General features: G+C 45.3%; 1 non-coding gene across 1 annotated transcript; it reads right to left on the reverse strand.

Moving 5' to 3' along the window:
• Window positions 1-11,085: 11,085 nt before the first annotated feature.
• Window positions 11,086-11,160, reverse strand: TRNAT-GGU (transfer RNA threonine (anticodon GGU)). Its single transcript has one exon. It is a non-coding gene; the product is annotated as a tRNA-Thr (tRNA).
• Between the last annotated feature and the right edge of the window lie 11,318 nt (window positions 11,161-22,478).

A 22,478-nucleotide genomic window follows, 5' to 3' on the forward strand; every position in this document is an offset into this window, starting at 1 on the left:
CATTACCAGTTATGCTTCTTCGCCTGTGCGTGCACTCGAAAGTCCATTCACAGTAATTTCCTAATTGTAGAAGCGACGTATAACCGCGCGCCGCGTGGCCTTCTTTTTCTTATCTCACCGACTGTTCTTACAATAGAGTCCTTTTAGTTAACGTGTATCTGGGCTCTTCGGAGTCTTCAGCTTACCAGTTAAGTTACCATACTGTTCCTTAAAAGAACCCAGATGGAACGCGCATCTGGTAATTGAATTACGGAGAAATTCGGAAACTTTATCCCTAATCGCGGAGAGGCAGAAAGACGATTCTCGCTTGTGAACACGAACGCACGAATTTATTGTTTTTGTTGAATTGCATAAGCATTTCTCCAGGCTCGTGTACTCTCATTAAAAATCACAGTTTGAACACGACATAAACGTCAGTGTACGAAATTTGTGACGCAAGAAGTTCTTTCTTCTTTCCCTCTTTCTTTTTTTATCTTACTTATTGTATTGAATTGAAGTATTGAATAATACTCGGAGAACAGAAAAAATTCTGAATGATCCAGTTTGCATACAGAAGATTAGCTAAGAAGAAAATAGACTACTAAATAATCGAGGAGGCTAACTGTATTCAGAATGAACAAATTTTTATTCGACTTCACAATCAATCAATCAATCAATCAATCAATCAATCAATCAATCAATCAATCAATCAATCAATCAATCAATCAATCAATCAATCAATCAATCAATCAATCAATCAATCAATCAATCAATCAATCAATCAATGTTTTATTTAAGTGTAAAGGAACCTCCATGAGGCCCTTATAATAGCGCATTGTTTAATTATACAGGTTGTCCCAGCTAACTTTAGCCAGAGCTTAAAAATGTCCTACTGCCACGTAGCTGGACAGAACAAAGGTAATGTTGTTTGCCGTCGCTTGGAGATACTCAAACTATTTTTTCATTGGGCCTATTCAGAGAAATACAGCAGACATGTGAAGAATGGAAAGGATGTCTTTCTGGCATTAGCTTGGGGCAAGTGCTTGTATCGTCCACCATTATGCCAAGACGGGTCACTAAGCAAGATTGATATTCGCACGTCTCAAGTACAAAGCGTACGCTCGAATTAATGCTGTCTACCCACCGCTTGAAGCAGTAAGTGCGTGCGTTTTCTTGCTTGTTGTGCCTTCACTTTCCTGCACGCGTGCCTCTCTAGACATCAGGAGCGTGGTGGGAAATGAAAACGAGAAATAAAGTAATAGATGTATTGCGCGTAGATATCGTTCTCGGTTTTGAACAAAGAGAAGAAAGAATCGACGCTTCGCTCGTCTCGCTAATGCGCCCGGCGTCTATACTGTTCATAGAATGCCGTGTTGTTCCGCGCGGCTCTTCTTTAAATTCTCTTGACATGTGCCCCTATTCGTCTACCCTTTGAAACAGCTTCTACATTTTCACGGCCAGAGTAAGTTTTGTTGGTTTGTTACAGGCGATACGTCAGTGCCTTCCCCATTTCCAGAAGACGCCTTTAAATGAGCATTGGCTGAGTTATGCACCTCATATCGTGCTTCCTGCAACTGCGCTGCTTGTACTCCTGAAAAATGTGGGGTCGCTTTCGTACCACGAGCGCTTCTAGGCTTCCTGCACTCACTGTCGTGTTTTTCTGGCTTTGTTACCACATCGTCGTCGTTTCGTCCGTCTGCTGGCACGAAACGAAAAACCGTTTGAGCACTCTGTCTTACTTTTCCCCTGATTTGTGTCTTCGCTTCGCGTTGGTCACTCTTGGCTCCGCTCCGCTATGACTGGTGCGCGCTCATCAGTTGTCCCACTGGTGCTGCGTCGTTGTTTCCGAAATCTTCGTATTTTTGATTGAAGCATCTCTTTCCAACCGTGTTAGTATGAGTTTGTATTTGTAATTTAACAATAATTATATACTCTATTTACATTTATCAACGACAGAAAATAAGGGAACGCGGAATGTCCTAATAGGAATAAATTATGTGCGGGCTGTTCAGTCCGGTTGGGCAATGAATGATCTCCTCTGCACTTCGTAAAGATACGGTTAAATAAATATACTATATTAGAGGTACCAGCAGGGAAAGAAATTATCATAACAGAGCCATAATGTATCGTTTGTCCGCTCAATCTGGACTGGACTGGCGTTTATGCTGTTCCTAATGTGTGAACGTGCGAATAAGGGCCCTTATTCTTTTGCTTGTGTGTGCGTCCGCACACGCTTGCGTGCGGGCTCGACTGCGTGTACTTGTGTGGGCGCGCGTGCAACTTATGTAGTACAATAGCCTGCAACACTGCAGCGCCCTTTTTAGCAAGAAAAGTGTCTTTCTGTTGCGCACGCAGCGCTTATGTGCTTTTATGCTCACCGCTTTCCTCGCCTAAATATTTGCCGTATTGTTTTTATAGAAAATAATACTTTTATCTTTAGCACCGAAGGGTACGCAAGGTTTAATATGGTGCAGGCCAGAGTTGCTATACGTTAATAAAGGACTCCTCCTTTGCCTATGCCTTCGGTAATGATTGCCGAAGCTGATCTTAAAAGCTGTTCGCAATTAGCTCAAGTGTTCTCGGTAGTTCATATGTTTGTGGTTCTAGTTTTGACCTAGAAAGACGACCACTTGGCTGAAGTTGGAGGGGTTGAAACGTTTTGTGAGTGCACTGTCCTTTTACGAAAATTGCTGCTGTGGAGATAAAGACACATGGAGTCATTGAAAAAGAAAGAAGACGAAGGGGAGAAGCGACTACGCGTCCTCGAATTCATAACTCTTTCCTCGCCTTGAGCAGTGCGATTTTGAAGGCACTTAATCTGGCCCGATTTCGCCGCAGAAATCCCTAAGGAATCCAATGAGCAAACCCGCCACGTGTTTCTAATTTTCGTTTTTTTTGTTCCCTGCGAAACCTTTTGAATTCGGTTGTGCTGGTGCCTGCAGATGCCCGACATCGAAAGCGTAACCACTCTGCGACACCGTCTCGCTACGCAAATTGAAGAGGCCACAGGCACTTCGAAATCGCATCTCGTGGCCCGTTTTAGAGCGACAGGTTTTCTAAAGGCTAGTCACGTACGGTGTCTCCGTTGAGATAATTTCGTTTAGCTATCCAGCAAGTCAGGGAAAACGAAGCTCAAAAAAAAAAAAAGCGCCGAATTGCGCTGGTTTCAAATCTAAAAAGAAAACCAGCCAGATGATGGAAACAGCCGCTGAATTCTTTGCTCTGGCGTATTATACTTGCTTCGAAAAATAGGCTCAACCACTGTTATTATAGGAAATTTCAACCCCTATTTGCTGAAGACTTTTTCCAGCCGATTTTGTTCATTTCTTATCATCTGCCCCACCAAGCGGCCAACGTGACGAGAACGGAGAACTTGATTTTGGTAATATCGTTCTCAAGTCATGCGTCATAATAACCTGCGATTCAAAGGATTGCGCTTGTAGGTAATCCACGACTTGAATACTATGTAGGCTTCAAGTTATGCAACATTTTGCATTGTAATATTGTACACGGTTTAAATGCCTGCTCGATTTGCTAGCCGAAGGCGGCAGGTGAGCTCTGCGCGAAGCCGTTGCTTAACAGAAAACGCTTTGTAAAGCGTGCTTCACCGCAGTAGTAGTAATAATGCAGGTAAGCATTTATTTCAGGTGCTGTGCGCACTGTGCAAGCAGCTTTTGCGTGTTTCATGGCCTACGCTGTACACGCTGCTGGTGCCCGCAGTAACATGCAGTAACATGTCAGGCCCACGTGCATTTTTGTTAAAGCCGAGCTTCTAGATTTGCTCCCAACGGTGTTCAGGGTTTGCCATTTGGCCTCGTCGTTTTGACTTCACCCGAGCTGCTCTCCGATCGCTTCGTGATGCATCTCCGATAAGTGTATTGCTCCTGCGTGCACCTCGACCGTACTAATCGAACATGGTTGGAGGCGAGCTATTTTCCTCGTCTCTCTCATCCACCGTGTCGGGTCAATGCCCCTATACGCCATCAGTTTCGTTTTCCGAACCGCCGGGGGTAATTACGTTTCGGATCCATTTGTCATCGTAGTGGCCTCCGTGTTTTGTTTCCTTTCTTTGGCTTAAACGTCGGGGCACGTTTATCAAGGTTAACGAAGTCAGGTTAGTGTGCTCCAGGTCACCGCGAAGCACGTTAATATGCGTCTATCAGAATTTTAATTTTTTCATTTCTTCAAATCGAACTTTGAGACGTTTACGTGCATTTGTGTCATCGCCGCTGCACCTTTTACTGCATACAACTGTGCTTTCAGTATGTATTAACACGACAGCGCTAAGGGCTCTGTGTTGTTGGTGTCGGTGTCCGGCGCTGCCGTCCCCGCGCACGGAAATTCTCGTATATGTTTATGTATATGGCACGCCTTGTTATATGACATGCGGCAATGTGGGTTATATTGCCACACCATTCTATCACTAAAGTTGTCTATGCCTTGTCTTACATTCTTGACACATTTATTCTTCTGAAGTTTGAGAATGACAGCCCACAAGTAAGTGTCTTGAAACAAAACACCCACAGCGCATGAATTTATGTTAAATCTTCTTAGTCTGAAATATTAAAAGTGCGAAACAATAACACAAACTTGAAAATAGCGCAACTTTATTTTGCACAGCTTTGCACTACCTTTTGGATCGGCCCACACAAAAGGCCGCGTTTCTGCCAGAAGGCTCACCATATGTGAATAGCGTTCACCGCTAGCGTTTCCCGGTAAACATTACGGTTACGTAAACTGCAGTCGCCGGAAAGCGTGAGAAGCAGTCAGGGATCTTTGAATGCTATCGCGTTTCGCTCTTAAAGGCGAAGCTTAAGCGTGCTACAACGTTATTAAAAGGAAACCAGTAACAAGTTGCCGAAAGAGTAGAGAAAGAAATAAGCAAAATATTATTCCATATTTGTTCCTTTCGTCGCAGTTGGCAGAATTTACTTACAGACAATTGCTAAATGTTTGTGGAATTGGGAATTGCATGTACTGCGCTAGAATCCGGGGTGGCCGAGCGAGAGGCAAAGAAAAGAAAACATAAAAAAAACAGAAAGGTACCAAGAATAATCAACCGAACTATGTTTGCAATGTTTCCAAATTCAACGGATATATTTTTAAGAACTGACTCGAACATTCTTTCGGGCTATCGAGTAGGTTGAACTTCAAGCTAAGGGTTGAGATATTGACAGGGACTATCATATAATAGAGTCATTACCATCTTTGAAGGCGCGTTCTTTCTTCATCGCGTTTGCGACTTGCGAACGACGAAAGCTTCTGTTGTATTTCATTAACATTATTCGTCGCGGCCATTTGATCTGACAGAACCTGTGCTATCGCTTCTGAATTTCTTTTTGCATAAAATTATCTCGTTATATGTAGCCCTTTGCTTAAATTCTTAGGTCTTGATGGCCATTGAATTACGGTTGCCATAACCAACATTCGAATACGCGTCCTCGTGGTCAGGGTAGACTGTTCTGTGTTTGTGGCGTTGGCGGACTCTGTCGGGCTCTCATCGAAGGATACGCCCCCATTAAGCAACACGATGTCTCGCCATTCCGTCCGCTAACAGTTCAAAGAAATTCGCAACTATCGTGTTGTGATGCTCCCGCAGCCACCACCCGTACGGCTTTCTTTCGCTTTGCGTACTCGTGGCGTTGAACGCATAGGATTTTGTATCATAGTCAGCGAAATCTCGCTGCTCAAGTGACCGATTGATTAGCGCTCGCGGCGTGCTAAAGCAGCCAGACTGAATAATTGAGCGCCTTGGGCGTGCTGCAAAGCCCAGCGATGCCTCAACCTCTCTTTGTGTTCTTGCTTATCTGCAAACGCAAAGCGATTCATCCGTTTTGGAAGTGCCTCGACGCTGCGGTGTGTTGTCATCGCACGTTTCGTGTGTCGGGGAAAGCACTTCGGAATGAATAGGTCGGTATCACAGTCTTTCATGGGTCCATCGCTGCTACAGCGGCTGTCTGCATCTGTGACTTTTGGTAGACTGAACGGTCATTGCGTATGCAGATGGCATAAGTTGTCAATCCCTTTAGTCATGTGCCCAACTTATATATATATATATATATATATATATATTGAATGAGGCATTTAGAATTGAACCATACAATTGCATTTTGATTGATTGCTATGAAGGCGGCATCCTGAATACTGCTTTCGTAACATATTGTTTTTTTTATATAAATTTTTGCTTTGTCCTTGATGTCGGTGTCGAGCCTCGCAGCTCTGAGAATATATTGGCGGTGCTCCTGGCATTTTACAGCGAAGTTGTATATGACTTATTTCTTGGGATTTCTTCGTCTCCGTACCCAAAAACTTAACCAATTACAGTGGGAGGCACACGCCGCGTGTGCCGGTAGGTTCCTTGCAGCACCACCAGATGGCGCTCGCTTCCGCGCATTCGCGGCAGCGGTGGCGCCGGCCATGGATGGATGGATGCAAAACTTTAATAAGGTCCTGAGGTACGCGACTCAGCGCGCTGCGGGCCGCTCCCACCCATGTGCTGCAAAGAAAACAAAAAGAACTAGAAAGCTCGCCTTCGCCCATAGTGTTCACCGCAGGCGTTTCCCGGTAAAGATTACGGTTGCATAAGCTGCAGCCAAGAGAAGGGAAGCGCAGTCGAGGACGGCAGAATACTAGGTGAGGTGAGGAAATCAGAAAATTTGCAGGTGCAACTTGGAATCAGTTAGCGTAGGACAGGGGTAATTGGAGCTCGCAGGAAGATGCCTTCGTCCTTTCAATGGACATAAAAATAGCCAGATGTTGTTGCTCATGATTATGCAGTTGCCCGAAATCGAAAACTGCAGCATACGAAGTATGGAGTGACGTAACTACACTTTCGCGTGTAAAAGAAGGACGCGCCTAGCAACTTATTTCATTTGTGTTCTGATAGCGCTACGGAAAGGCCACGCATAGTTAGGATTCCCGAGTAGCAGTTTGGACACGATGAGTGGCAACGGGAACAGCAATCTCAAAATGCATAACGGTGTCGTGATCAGGCTAGGTAGGACACAGTGGCTCCTGCCTAATGCAAGCCACGCACAGTTAGGGCACCTGGGGAACAGCGCGAATACGATGAACGACGAAATTAACAGCAGGGTTAATATGCACAACGGCGTCGTGGTCACGCTTGGCAGGACCCAGCTCAAGGCTACATCTCATTGGTGACCAGGCAATAACACAGCTTCCTTGGCCAACTACCTTCACAGCGTGGATTGGAGCCATTTTTTTCTTATTTACACTCTGAACTGATGACATCCGCTTTCACGTCTCTTTCTGAGCGTTCAGGTTAGAACGGAAGCGGATGAAAGAGATTGTGCGAGTACTTCCCTTCTTCTCCGTCCTTCTCACTCCTGGCATGGCACGATCGTTCAGGCAAGCGTTGGCTGTACACTGACAAACAATTCCCTCCATTTTATATTGCCGTAACAGTTATGTGGACACTCAAGGCGAACTTTCGAGGTGTCGTCGTCGTCGGCGTTGCCTTGAGGTTCCGTATATAGTACAAGTGCGGTAAGATTGCGGCCATGCGCCATGTACTGCAGATGCGAAGGAAAGCATTCGACGGTGAACCGAAAAGGATGGCGGCTCGATGCGGTGGCGTCATCTCGCGCGCGCGAGGGAAGAACGCGGCGAGATGTGCACGTGCTAGGAGTAGGTTTATGGGGGAGGAAGGGGGCTAATTAACGCGCATCTTCTCTTCTACTCCGGCTGTGGCTGCGCATGATACTGCGAGCGCGGCCACACGCGCCCAATTTTGGAGGTTAGACGACCTGAGGTACCTGAAGGCTTCGTGCGCGCTGCGCTCTCGTGCGCTAAGTTACCATTAAAGCAAGAGGCAGCACGAATGGGAATTCACTCACCGCTGCTGCCACTCTTCTTCACGCTAGCGCTCCGACAGCGTGTTTTCGCGGTCATCGAGTTTGTGTTTGCCTGTCCGCGCGTGACACCGTGCGTGTTAATTTAGTAAGCGAATGTTTACAGCAGTTTATACAGACGATAAAACTACCAGCCTTACTTCCTATAGCTGTCTAATAATTTGCTATCACCATCAATGCTTCGTCTTTCGGGCTAAACTGCGACTTTTTTTCTTGCACGTTCTTACGCGGCAGCAAGAAATGAATGTCCCAAAATGTCTACTATTTGGTGAGCTTAAGCGTACTGGCAGACGGTGCCACTGCTGAAACAATACTACTATTCCACCCAATGGGCACACGTTCTGACTGTACTTTGTACCTAAGTACAGTGGCATCGCGATGCCAGCAGAAACCAACCACAGGCGTTGTTTTGCGTATGCGCCTGAAGAAACTGATGGGCTAACTTGCGATCAGTTGTTTGAGGAACAGCTGACGCCGGGGGGATGTGATGAAGAAGTGAAAAGTGCTCAGAGGTCACAGCTTAGCTGCTTGCTGAAAAAACAGCCACGGTGCAGGCTGAAGTTTTCTTGCGCCTCGGCAAAAAAGTTCCTCTTACTTGTTTGCAGAACGTTTTGTCGGCTTCTGCGTCTATGGCCAGCGGGTTTCCCGATATTTGTGTTTCGCAAAGCCAGCCAGCGTGCTTATTGAAAATCAATTCCGAAACTCATTTTGAGCGGATCTTTTATAAATTGTTCTGGAAAACTTCTGGACAGCGAAACTACCACGCAGTTGTTGACATTGTAGATACGGCTGCTTCGTTTTTAAGCTCAGGTTCGAATTATTGATTTCCCCTAAAGCTCGCCGTAAGACCCGTTTGTTTTAAACGTCCGATGAAGAAAGAGTTGAACGAAGCAGTCCCAAGTGCGGAGTGTTTCGTATCTTGAAATTCCTGGCAACCTCCAGCTTTGCAATAGCTATCTGGAAGACATTGAGAAATACATATTTGCCCACATATATGTCATTAAGACGTTAGGATGGCTGCATTCTTCATTGTGTCCCTTATCACTGCAAACACTCCGGTGGTGTAAGGCGCAAGGCGCACTGCACAGATAATAGCACACAGCGACTTTAGCGGACGTTACCGTTCCTGTCGCGGTTTTCTTTTCTTTTTTACTAAGAAACAATGTTTCATTGACACATAAGAAAAAGAGGAGTGCAACCTTATACTCTTTTTCTTTGCATTCTCCGAGGGATTCTTGTTCGTACAGGTCTGTTCATTTCTGCTCTTTCCCCTTTCTTTTCTGACAAATAAATTTCCTTCCAGAAAAATACTCAAAGTAAATAGAACGGGGTAAGAGCTTGAGTGACTTCTAAACGGGTCATACCGTTTCTTTATTCGTTGGATAAAATTCAAATACCGACTTTGTTAAATGAACGAATATTAAGAAAACTAAAATGTTCTGTCTTCTTTTCTTTCCTTCTTAGTCTCCGTCTTCTTCTTCCTTTTCTCCTTTATGTTATTATTAATATATTTGCTACGAAAAACCGGGCGTCTCCACTTGCACATGATTGCCATATTTATACCTAGTTGGACTCTGCGTTATTTTGCTTGTTGTTTGACTGCATTCATCCAGTGAAAAGAAGCAAGAAATTATCGGAGCAGATTGCTCAGCTTTGAAGTCAGCGTTCGCAAATTTTTCAACGGTTACTTTTTGAATTGAGTAATTCTGCATTCTTTTTTTTTGCCGAAAAGGAAAGCCCTTACTGCTCCTGGAAGCTGGGAACTGTTATATGTTTGCAGTGTTTTTACTGTCACTATAGAAACAACGGTAGGTGCAACAAAACAGATTCACTCAAGCTTTCACGAAAATGCCATGATAACGACATTTTCGTGACAACGAGGATGAATTGCCTGCTGGCCGAACGGCTTCGACGAACGCAACCTGTCAGGTTCTGGCAGCTTACGCGTCGCTCTTATTTTCTGCGCCCAACATCTAGTCGCCTCTGTGAGTCCGTGTGCCTCTGACGTATTCTCTTTTCTCGGAGGGAGAAAGGTTGTCGGGCAGGAACCTATGCTCACTTTGCTGTCATTCATCTCACGCCCGAGAAAAAGAAGAGCGGTCCTTAATGAAGCTTTAGTCTGTTTACTCGACGCCTTCGAGGGGCTAACGCGTGCGAAGCCTTTTCTTTTCTCGTTGTCTTCGCTCTTGTTTTTTTCTTCTTTGCTCCCGCTCATTGCCCCCCAGCATTTCCTTGGGTTGCGGTGCGCGCTGGACGTGAATGAACTGGGCGTAATTAAATGAAAACGTGTCTCACACTTTTCTTCCCGGCTCGGCGCAGGATAAGAGGGCCGCCCAGTGACGCACCGAGGCGTGAGACTTAGGAGTGCGGGGAAACAGGAGAGAGGCGCCTCCAGGTGACGAAGTGTAGGGCGTCTGTGTTGTACTACGGCGCATGAAAGCGGAGAGTGCGCGCTTCGTGAAGCTTGCCGCACGTACTCTCGTAAACGAGTCGCAAAGGTTTTCCCCAGCATGGAGAGGATAAGCGGGAAATGTGACAAAGGATGGGGCCCGCGCGGGTCCCTTTGAACGGAAAGGAACGCTTATCTAAGAGGCCGTGGTTTGTGCTTGCTTGAAAGACGTCATAATGATGGCGCGTTTGGGCGGCAAGCTTGCATTTCACGCGCGCGCTTATGTTGCTATGCCGTGGTGCTATAACGTACGGTCATCTAGTGCACTGCGGTGGTTTTTGGACTTGTTGCCTGCAGAACATCTCTATACCAATTCGCGTGTCATGAGCCTCACCACCATCCCACTTCTGTTTGAGTACATTTCTTATAGAAAAACTGATGTTGGTATGCGACCCTATGTCATAACGCGAAGATACATTTTTTAAAATGCTCGTTATTACATTATGCCCAAGAAGAGTGACCACTCATCAGACTAGACATGGATATTCCTTCAGGATCGGACATCATTCTGGAAGCCCGGGCATGCATTCACAATAGAATATATATATGAAGAGGGACGCTTTTGTATTATTAGAACTGTTTGGTTCGATGTCTGCAAATGCACGTAATAACTTCATAGAGTGGTTAACTTGTCCGTAAACGTGTTACCATTCCCGGAAAACTAGATTGCCGTATAGATGTAGATGAATAAAGGGAAAATCAGACATCCACCCGTTCGTAGCAACTGCTACGAAGGAAACCCATACGGGTTCCTCGAAAGAAAAGCCTCAGAGTCGAAGAAAACTTCGTGCTGGTCCGGGACTCGAACCCGGGACCACCGCCTTACCGGGGCAGCCGCTCTACCATCTGAGCTAACCAGGCGGCTAGCAGATGGCAGGGCGAAGATGGCAGGGCAGATGCAGATGGCAGAACTACTACGTCAAAAACTTGCCTTTGCTTCGTGTTGTCGACAAATTCGACTTCGCCCTGCCATCTGCTAGCCGCCTGGTTAGCTCAGATGGTAGAGCGGCTGCCCCGGAAAGGCGGTGGTCCCGGGTTGGAGTCCCGGACCAGGACGCATTTTTCTTCAACTCTGAGGCTTTTCTTTCGAGGAACCCGTATGAGTTTCCTTTGTAGCAATTGCTACGAACGGGTGGATGTCTGATTTACCCTTTATTCATTACTTCTCTCCACCTTGCGGGTTTCCGCCGAACTACTACGTCAAACACTTGCCTTTGCTTCGTGTTGTCGACAAATTCGACTTCGCCCTGCCATCTGCTAGCCGCCTGGTTAGCTCAGATGGTAGAGCGGCTGCCCCGGAAAGGCAGGTGGTCCCGGGTTCGAGTCCCGGATCAGGACGCATTCTTCTTCAACTCCGAGGCTTTTCTTTCGAGGAACCCGTATGGGTTTCCTTTGTAGCAATTGCTACGAACGGGTGGATGTCTGATTTTCCCTTTATTCATTACTTCTCTCCACCTTGCGGGTTTCCGCAGAACTACTGTGTCACACAATTTGACGTACTGCCATATTCCCAATCTCCCCTTGTCACCGTCTACGTTTTACGTTTTGGTTATATTATGATCGACGCTCTTGTAATATTAGAATTTGTCCTTGCTTCGTTGTGGGATGCACTTCAAAGCACCACCAAAAAGACCTTCCTCTAGACCCACATGTTATTAGATATTTATCTATAGTAAACGATGATGGACTGCTGGTTGAACTTATTATGCTAGTTGGCCTTCATTGTCTATGGCACGCCGGTACGGCGAGGTATCACTTCGACCCGGATGCTCGGCCTGCACGAATGCTTTTTCGAGAATGTTTGTCGAGATTTGTAGAAATTCAGAAAGCACAAGATTGTGTACCAGCGTGGCTTTCAAGGATGGAACCCTTGACGGCGCTGAAAGAATTCTAAAATAGTCAGCCCTGTAAGGCTGGCACTTGGTGCTGAAAAACTTACTAATTTATCTTGTTTTCGGAAATGTCATTTGTTGTTTGACATAGTAGTACAAAACAGGCAATAACAAAATAGTTGTGGGTGACTTGTCTGAAGGGGCGTGGAATGGAAGGGGGTAGTTGGTCCTGTTCGGCGAAAGCTGCGCTTTTCTCTTAGAGGGACAGAGAGAGAGAGAGAGAGAGAGAGAGAAGGGAACGTGTAGGGATCGTTGCTAGCGTCTCCAGATCGAAAGAAACACCGCTTGAGCATCGACGTTCTCTGGGATCACTTTTCTTGGTGCGGTGCCGTGTGCTGTGGCGAGCACTTCGTTGCTGCTGCTGCTGCTGCTGCTGCTGCTGCCGGTTCTGTGTTTGTCGCTTTGCACGCTCGCGCGAGCTGTTTGTCGCTTGGCTCGGTAGCGGGCTGGGCTGCTAGCCCGGCGATTAACCAGGCTGCCGGAGACTGCTTGATAAAGCGCCGGTTGCGTACCGCCGTGAACCGATAGGAGTCCGAGGCGACTCCTGCTTCCGAAGCAGCGGCAGAAGCATCGGAGGCTGAGGGCGCACACCGAAAACATGCTTTACGCCTTACGCCGGTATTAATAGTACAGCTGTTTAGGCCTACGCTGGCTGGAGCTTGTTTCTTGTGCCGTGGCTGCTTCGTTCCTTTGTCCTGCTCCTTCTTTTGATGATATGCTGTCTTTGGTTTTTTTAGCTTGTTTTGTCTAATGAGACTGTTCTCTGGTATCTGTGGTGCGTGGTTAATGACACTTCGACGTTGGTAGTTGGTCGGCTGGAAAGAGGGACTGCCCTGCGTATCCTGATTTCTCCCATTTCTTCTATCGCACTCCCGTGCCTTCACCACTCTAGGATAGGTGGATATTGCTGTTCGGTTGTTTTGTTCAGCTGTTTGTTTACCTCACTACCTTGTTTCAGCTTGTCGGCCTGCTTGGCAGAACGCGGTCGAAGAATGCAGCTGGGTCTGCAGATGCCTTGGTACTTCGGTTTGGTTTATTTTTCTTGCTTTACTTTAAACAGAGTGTCTATCATGTAAAATATAGCATGTGTTTCCCACTCACGACGGTGTTTTGTAGTACGTTTGTCAGCCTTTCCATTGGCAAATGAAACGTGTGGCATTTCAACTGCATTTGCAGTAAGCATGGAAGAAAGAACGTGGCATGCGTCTTTCCTGAATTTGGGAGCACAGAGCTAGATTGCGAAGCGGTCTTTATACATGCTTGTACTCGTCATGCGGATGATGAGACACTTACTGGTAGCATCTTATACTTTCTTTGTAATTATGCGCTCTCCGCGTAGGTACATTGTATAAATGCAGTAAAATCGGCACTGAGACTTGGCAACATAAGAAGTAGCTCACTGAAAATATTTGGAGTTACAGCAGTTGCAAGTTTAGCGCGTATACAGATTACTAGTACACTCATTTTGTTGCTTCTTTTCGCGCCGTTGCACAACAATAATGCTTCTTTTACATGTATGTCAATTTTTGCGATCCGCGCCATGACAACCATCTACGCCCAAGAGATATCTGCGTGCGTTAACGCTTCTCTGATGCGCCGTAGATTAAAACATTAACGGGTTCTTCTTCTTTCTTTTATTAATCCCACTGATAAAATTCTGACACTGAGTGTATATGGATTTGTATAATGCTAAACTTATCGCTGTTGCATATTTCTAAAGAACCTTAGTGAAAAAGCTGCCTATTTTGCATTGCTAGTCATTGTGGGGAGAAGCTAGCTTTTGCAATGCCCTTGGGTTCGCATCTGTTATTATATGTAAATTTTTCAGTAAGGTAAGATGGCAATATAGTATGTTGTGGTAGGCTAGTAATGAAGAATGAATGAATGAATGGGCATAAATTCAGACCGAGTTGAACCTTCTAGATTTTAGCGCACTCAACTCACTATAGAATCGTGCGCAGTACGAGAAGCGACGTAAATCTTGTTTTCAAGCATCCGTTATTCGTTGACGTGGATTTGAACCTGACATGTGAATGTGTGGATGCAAATTTTCCGTTGAGCATTTCCTCTCACGGAATACGTTTGTGTTCGGCATAAATCTTGCACTGGTATGGCTTCTTCAATGCAAATTTGGGCATTCCCTTTTGTGTCACCCACGAGGGTATGTGCCACCTGGGCATCGGTTACATGCGCTAGTGGCGCATGTACGTGTATATAACATGCTAAAAGTACGCGACGTTTTGCGACGGGGAGTGCGGCGCGTGCTGCATCCACGACTCTGACTGATGTTGTATTGTCTAATGAAGGCTTAGAGATGTGACAACCAGAGCCACGTTGAAGATGAGGTAGACGGAGTGAACGTGTTTGCGGTAATGCGAAGGTCGTCCGACGGTTTCCGTTGGAAGCGAGGGAAGGTCGCTGCAGGCATCGGCGGAGAGCGCTGCGGCAAGGTGCGCGAAACTCCGAAAGCCTGACACATGACTCCGAAACGCTGTTTGGCTACTGCGTGTTGTACATTTTGTCGCACAGTAGTGTCGAAGTACTGGATATTTCTTCTCTTGTGATTAAGTGTGTGCTGTTCAAATACATTCGCACCGTGACACACCTTTGGTTGTATATAGGTACTTCTTAACCGCTACGCTAGTGAAATGTAGGTAAAGTCACGTAGGCTTCTCTTTATCTTATTCTTAGTTTTTCTGGATGCGTTATACAGATCACATTTCTGAAACATAAGCTGCATAATTTACTTTTCTCACCACCTCTGCCTTCGCAGAAACCTAATTCGGCATGCAATACAATATCACCTGATAAGCAAAGGAGCAACGTGTAGGGCATTCCAGAAAAACTTAGATAACATTTTTATGGGCGAATGTATTTTACACGGTGACGCCAAGTTTTGTTTCGGTTGTCCGCAACCAAAGGAAGTGAGCGACATAGTTGCTAGCCCGTATCCCCCCCTTCCTAGCCTCTCATTGGAGCTGATGCCGTAGCTGGACCATGTGGCCTTAAGAAAGGGCAGCCAGCGGTCATGTTCTTGGGTAGGCGACTGCTGAATTGTGTTGGGACTATAGGATGCATGTACTAATAACATCCTCCCTCCTCGCTTCTGTCATTTACCGACCGACGCACTCGCTAATTACTCTATCGGGCGCGTTCGCCCTGAAATTGTTTTTAATAGCACGCGCAGGAGCACGCGCTGTTCCCGCAGGCGAGAAAAAACATGGGCCGTGTGGAGCTCTCCTCGAGAGAGCAAGCACTCCAGAGTTTAAAATTGGTGGCGCCATCGGCAGCTCTTTGATGTTACTTACCATCTTCAGAGTGGGAAGGGGACGGGGGATAGGGTTAGAGGAAAGTGGAGTGGCATGCTTGCAGGTGCGGTCCATTTTCTTTAGCAGCTCGATGGCGTGCTCGCGTATAGGTTGAGAAATAAGAGTACGTGCCGTCGCGTGTCGTGGCAGGCGTGCATCTTCGACGCACGCCGTTGACCTTTTGCATTATTCCTTCTCATGGCACCATTGCCGACTTTAGGCTGTTGTTCCTGCGTTCTGACAGCACGCCGTGGAATCCCCCTCTGCATGGTATACGACGCGTTCACTACCTGCATGCACGTCATGTGAGCGAAAGCTGCTATGGTAAGCCATGGATGTCCATGGGCCAAGAAGTGGAATTGTTAAGTGGTGACTCAAACAAAGCAAAACCGCATTTGTACTAGTTGTTTTAGGACTGATTTTCTCTTTGCCATCTCTCATTCTCATGTGGTCCTTGTCATTGGTGTTTCCCATGGCGACGAGATGACTGAAGACACGCGGATTCATCTGTAGTCCAGGAGCGCCAACTTTTGTAATGGGCATCCGTTGTTCGTAGCATCTCTCTGAAGCCGAAGCTCACAGCAGACGGATTGTCGGGTAAAGGCTTTGCAGCAGACTCTGAGGCGAGGATTTTGGACAAAACTCACATGTCTTCATGATTTTCCGTAATTTTATCAACCTCTACATCAGAAAGCACTTTAGATGACTTCGCACGATAGGGGACACATGTCTATGTGGCCCGCGTCAATCTTTACGGCAAGCCGCCGCATCTTCGTGAAACCGGGCTTGGCAGTCGGTCTTACGGCGAGATCTTCTTGGGAGCCTCCTTTAATTACGCATTTACTTTGTAGGTTGCGCTTATTTCAGCACTTGTCGAATGTCTTACGGGCCTAGGAACATCTTCTTTCTGTGCCTGTGACTTTTAACTTTTTCATCCATGTTCTTCTAGTGTCTTTCTCTTCACTTGACCTTTTACTTATAAAGTGGAATGTAGGTGGAATATACACCCGTAAAACATTCTGCTTTCCGAAAAAAGAGCGGTTCCTTTCTTGCGCTCTATGCGAAAGTGGTGTGCTCTCAATAGTGCGTACAGGTGCCCGCTGAAGATTCTAAAACGCGGGTGTGGCGGGAAGCAACAGCTGAATCTCCCGGAGTCCTAAGCTTTCAGCGACGAATCGATCGAGTGGTTTTGTCTGCACTTGCGTGCGAGTGACTACTTTACAGCGTGCGCCTCTCAACTTGAGGCTGCGCCCCCTCTGGCAAAGGCGCTTCTCAGCATTTTTCGTTTGTGCAGTGTTCTCCAAAAGCTTGTGCGAACATTTGTAAGCGTGTCGGCGCTGTCGGCACGTTTTTCCGCATCTGTACTACACACGGTGACGATTCCCTAATGAAGCGGTTGCCCCTGGGTGTGTCTCTGTGAAGCACGTCGCCGCTTCGTTTTCTACGTCGCTAGCTGCCCCCCCTTTTGTTGCGATCGTCAGTCGTTTTGTTCCCTCCCTCCCTCCCTCCCTCCCTCCCTCCCTCCCTCCCTCCCTCTCTCTCTTGGTGGTTTCTCCGTTGAGTGCCGACTCTCACTTGCTGCTTCCCTAGCAACGGCGCGTCTGTCTCGACCACTAGCACTTCGCATCACGTTCTCCTGTGGTGAGAACGTGCAAATGCGTAGCCGCGCTCTGCTCGTGAGCTGCGTTTGTGTTCGCTTTGCTGTCGCCTGCTCGCAGCCATTGGCGGGAACAGATGGCCTGTCTCGCTTTCATCGCGCACGGATTGCGCTTTTTCGTCGATTAGGACCCGTAGTCTCAAAATATTTGTAACGCTACAACTGTGCCTAAGAGCAGATTTCAACCAATCGTTGTACTAGACACATTACTAGCGAAAGCGGCTAGCCAATGGTAGACGTCATATACTAACGAAAAACTTTGTGAAATCGTCCCCAGATTTTGTTTGGCTTTGCAGTGCGTCGTCGCTTCAAAGAAATAAAAAAATAGCTACATTTTTGTGAAAAATTTAAATGACGATCCGGTGAACAAATACCTGTTCGTATGCCCTCCCCCCTTTCTCCCCGCCCCCGCCTTCTTGTTTTTTTTAAACATGAATGATAGTGATGGGTGCGACTTCCGAAACTCTCCTCCACCAGCAGGCAACTATACCGCATCTAATGTTCGTGATGCGAAGTACGCAGTCTTGGTGGACACAGCTGCAAAGAGATGACGGCGTCAACGACTGTTCCGATAGCTTGTTCACGCTCAAGTTTCTCGCTAGGTAGCATTTCGCAACGTGATTTGTTTAATGGGCCCCCACATGAAGAAAAAGTTCTTACGGAACATTTCTATGAAGCACGTGTCGGGTAATCGCCACTTTGGCCATAATAATATACATGGTCGCCAGTAAATCACCAAGAACTATTACGAACGATAAGCTTCCTCGATTCAATTCAATTTTCAATTCTTTATTTGCAGACATAGAATACACAGAAATACCAGAACTGGTTGGACCCATAGCCACAGGCTAGTGTCGGGTCCAATGAAAAATGAATAACAATTGCAAGTACAAAGCAAATAAAATACATCATGTGTATACACATGTTTGTCGCATACCATTAAGTTGCACGAGCGTACACAATGAAATGCGAAACAGTGAAAAGCATCTTATACTATTAAATATTTCTAAGTAATCACAATACACTAGTTAGGAGGATTGCAGGCAAGTTTCTGCATTATTATGAACACACAATATTAATCTAGACAAAATCGAAACACTAAGATATGTTCAGCAGGTGTCAGCGAGTTACTAAATAAAAGAAAGGACATCATTATTGTTACCATTGAAAAGCATTATTGAGGCTAAGCAAGTATTTCTTAAGTACAGATGAAAAATTATTTGCTTGTTTTATTTCTGCTGGTAGTTTATTCCAAATTTTTGTCCCTGAAAACTGTAGCAAACGTTGTCCGTAAATATTTTTAGTTGGAGGAAGATTAAAATTACCGCACGTTTGATTTCTGGTCGCACGATAAGATGAGTAAAATATAGAAATATGAAAAGGGAGGTTGTGTTTAACAATGTTGAAGACACACATGGCAATTTTTAATTCGTGTATCTTGTCATACGGCAACACATTCATTCTATTAAATAAAATCAGACTTGGTTTATCGTAACTTGAATGGGTAATTATTCTCAGGGCGCGCTTTTGAAGTTTGCGTACAGGTTCAAGATAAGTTTTGTATGTCGTACCCCATGATTCATTACAATATGTGATATGGCTATGGATGAGTGCAAAATATAAAATACGCAGTGTGTTAGTATCGAGACTATGCCGTGCTTGTGAGAGCGCATAGCATCCTGATGCGAGCTTTTTACAAACTGCGCTTATTTGTTCTTGCCAGTGCAGATTGCTGTCGAAAATCACGCCAAGATATTGAAATGAATTGACTTCGTCTAATGGAAAATCGTTTATTTCTAAATCTAATGATTTAGCAGGAAAGGTATTGTTACGCGTTCGAAATACCACATACTTGGTTTTACTAACGTTAATCGTAAGTTTGTTCATTGAGAACCATTCACTTGCTTTTTTCAACTCTTCGTTTGCTTTAGTTTCAAGATCACAAGTGTTATCGGCTGTTACTACAATACAAGTGTCGTCGGCGTACATAAGGGTTTCACTTGTACCAAAAATAAGTGGGAAGTCGTTAATGTATAATGAAAATAAAAGGGGGCCCAGGACGGATCCTTGAGGGACTCCAGTGCGCATATGCTTAGGCGATGATGCAATATTGTTCATTCTTACTACTTGTACTCGTTCATGAAGGTAATCAGTAAGAAGATCTAATGAGCTACCGCGGAAGCCATAATGTTGCAGTTTATGTAAGAGTATGTTGTGATCAACTGTATCGAATGCTTTCTTTAGGTCCAGGAATATGACACATACAAGTATATTATTTTGCAAAGCTTGATTAATCATTTGAGTTAACGTTAACACTGCTGACGAAGTTGAATGATTCGGACGAAAGCCATGTTGCTGTGGGCACATAACCTTGTACTTATCAATAAATTTGTGGAACCGATGCGTTAGAATTTTTTCAAATATAATATTAATGGTACTGAGCACGGATATCGGCCTGTAATTGCAAGGGTCATTTCGGTCTCCCTCTTTGAAGATAGGGACAACCTTAGCTATCTTCAGCTGAGACGGATATCTAGAACAGTTCACGGAGTGGTTAAACAAGTGGCATAATACTGGCCCTAACATATCTATATTCTCTTTTATCATTCGAATAGAAATACCATCTAGTCCGGAGGCTTTAGAGGCTGACATCTTATTGACTGTTGCCATCACGTCTTCAAGTTCAATGGTATACATAACGAAAGTGTTAGGTACGGGACTCTGGAAGATAGATATATTTTTTGATTCACTAAACTTTTCAGCCAGGGATGGACCGATACATGCGAAGTATGTGTTAAAATTCTCTACAACGTCATTATCAGTGGTTTCGGGAAGCACAGTTAGCTTGCGTTGTTTTCCTGTGATTTCGTTTATAATTTCCCACAGCTTTCTTGTGTTACCAGCGGTCTGTGTAATTAGGTGAGCATAATAGGCCCTTTTGCGCGATCGAATCATAGCGACAGATTTATTCCGCTGTACTTTGAATTGTTGTAAGTAGTATATATTATCTTTATTATGGCGCCATTTGTCATGCCAGTATTCTTTGGCCTTAAGTGTTTGAAGTATGTGCTCTGTCATCCAAGGGCACATGGGCGTATCATGTCGACCCTTCGAGACCTTGCGATTACTCCTATCTACGGCGATATTAAGATATGCAATTAGGTTATTTATTTCAATGTCGATATCCTCGTTCAAAATTTCACTGAAATTAATGCGAAGGATTTCTTCTCGTAATAGCTTGTAATCTATTTTCATTCCAATGCTGTTTCTTTTTTCTTTGGTACTAGTTGGATGATCTAAAGCGGCAAAGATAGGTAGATGATCAGAGATTGGCTCTTGGTAAACGCCTCCGGTAACCCCCTTGTCTAGATTTGTTAATGCGTGGTCAATTAAAGACGAAGATGCCTTAGTTATACGCGTCGGCGACGTAATTAAATTACGATAGTTGTAAGATTGCAATAAATAGCTATAGTCGCGGTTTTGCATGTCATATGTGTTTATGTTCATGTCGCCTACTATCATCACTGGTTCATTTCGCTGCTTTGACACAGCGCAGAAAATTGTTTCCAGCTTATCGAGAAATCCTGCGAGGTTACCGCTCGGTGGCCGATAAACTGCACCAATGATGACGTCACACTCTAGCCGAATGAAAAGCGATTCAATGTCATTGCAACTATATGTGGCCGCTAGAACTTTACTATAGGATATATTATTTTTTACAAACAATGCAACGCCACCCCCGCGTGAACGTGAGTCGCGCGCGTTTGATTCTGTTCTGTAACCTGGAAGCCTGATTGTTTCACTTTTCCGCAGCCACGTCTCAGTTATTGCAATTACACTGAACGAATGTTCATGTAGCGACAGGAAAGCAGAAAGCAAGTCTACGTTTTTATTAATACTACGGATATTGCAATGAAAAACTGATGTAGATTTTGCTCGACAAAGATTGTCAATCTCTTTGATTGAAAAAGCCATTGTTAACGAATAGGGTGTGCAAGTTATAAAAGTACTTAAACTATTTCTACTAAGTCTTCTTCACGTGTTAGATGCACTACTTTGGAGTTCTCGGATTTCCGCATTAGTATTTTCCCCTCAGAAACCCATGCAAATTTCCATCCTTTCTCTCGTTTTTGTTGGATGGCTTTTCCCAGCAAGATCTTGTTTTCGGGGCACAAGTGTTCGTTTACGTACACTGGATCGCTATTCTGAAAACCCAGCATGGCTGTATTCAGTCGCTTCTTTTTGGCTGCCTTCAACAGTTTGTCACGAACTGATCTGGATGTGAACTTCACAACTACGTTTGGAGGCGTATTGTTCTTCGATGGGACGCGGTGAGCTACGTCAATGTCACCATCAGAAAGCTGGACGCACAAGGAAGATGCGACTTTTCCGATTGTTCCGAGGACGTCTTCATTGTCAGCCTTTGGTATACCTCTTAATTCCAGGTTATTGCGCCTGCTGTATTGCTTTAACTCAATAAGCTGCTTTTTAGTTTCCTGAAGCTCTTTGTTTAGTCTTAGGTTCTCTTTCTTGCATTCCAGGCCCTGGTTTTTCACTTCGGTAAGCTCAAGTCGAAGACTTTTCATTTCTTTGCGGTAATCTTCAAAGTTTTCGTTCATGTACCCGATTGATTGTCTGATGGCAGTGAGCTCAGCTTTCGCTGAGTTATTCGTCTCATCAATCTTGTTCATCTCCTTTTTTAGGTCACCCATTGCGTCAACAAATTTAGAGGACATCTCAATGAGCACCTTTGATACTTCTTTAATGCTAGCTGGCGCCTTTTCAACCAAGGCCTTAGCAATATCCGACAGAGCGTCAGTCTTGCCAGAAGCCATTTCTACAGTTAACTAGGCACACTTGCAAACCTTAACACAACCGGGTAAGCACTATAGAGACACACTGTGGTACACTGTGGCAGCAGTGACAGCAAAACTTCAGGAGTTTAAAGTGGCAAAAGAAAAAAAATGCTAACCTGCAATGTGAAGCAGGAACCGTTTAGCAGATGCACAGTCGATGCTGTCACTGCTGCCAAATGATGTCTCTCCGGAGCATTGCCGTCTTTATAAGCTGTAAGTTGGTCACGAGGTCCTGGTGTCCAGCGCTGTTTGAACAGGAACGATCCGGCTTTGCGCAGTTGCCCAGCTCAGTCGTTCGTCACCTTTATCGTAGGCCGGTTCGCCAGCGATGCTGATACGGTTTTCGGGCTTTCGTAGGCGGCAAATCTGCAATGTGAAGCAGGAACCGTTTAGCAGATGCACAGTCGATGCTGTCACTGCTGCCAAATGATGTCTCTCCGGAGCATTGCCGTCTTTATAAGCTGTA

Source organism: Dermacentor andersoni, chromosome 4 (assembly GCF_023375885.2).
Source record: "Dermacentor andersoni chromosome 4, qqDerAnde1_hic_scaffold, whole genome shotgun sequence".
Taxonomy (NCBI): domain Eukaryota; kingdom Metazoa; phylum Arthropoda; class Arachnida; order Ixodida; family Ixodidae; genus Dermacentor; species Dermacentor andersoni.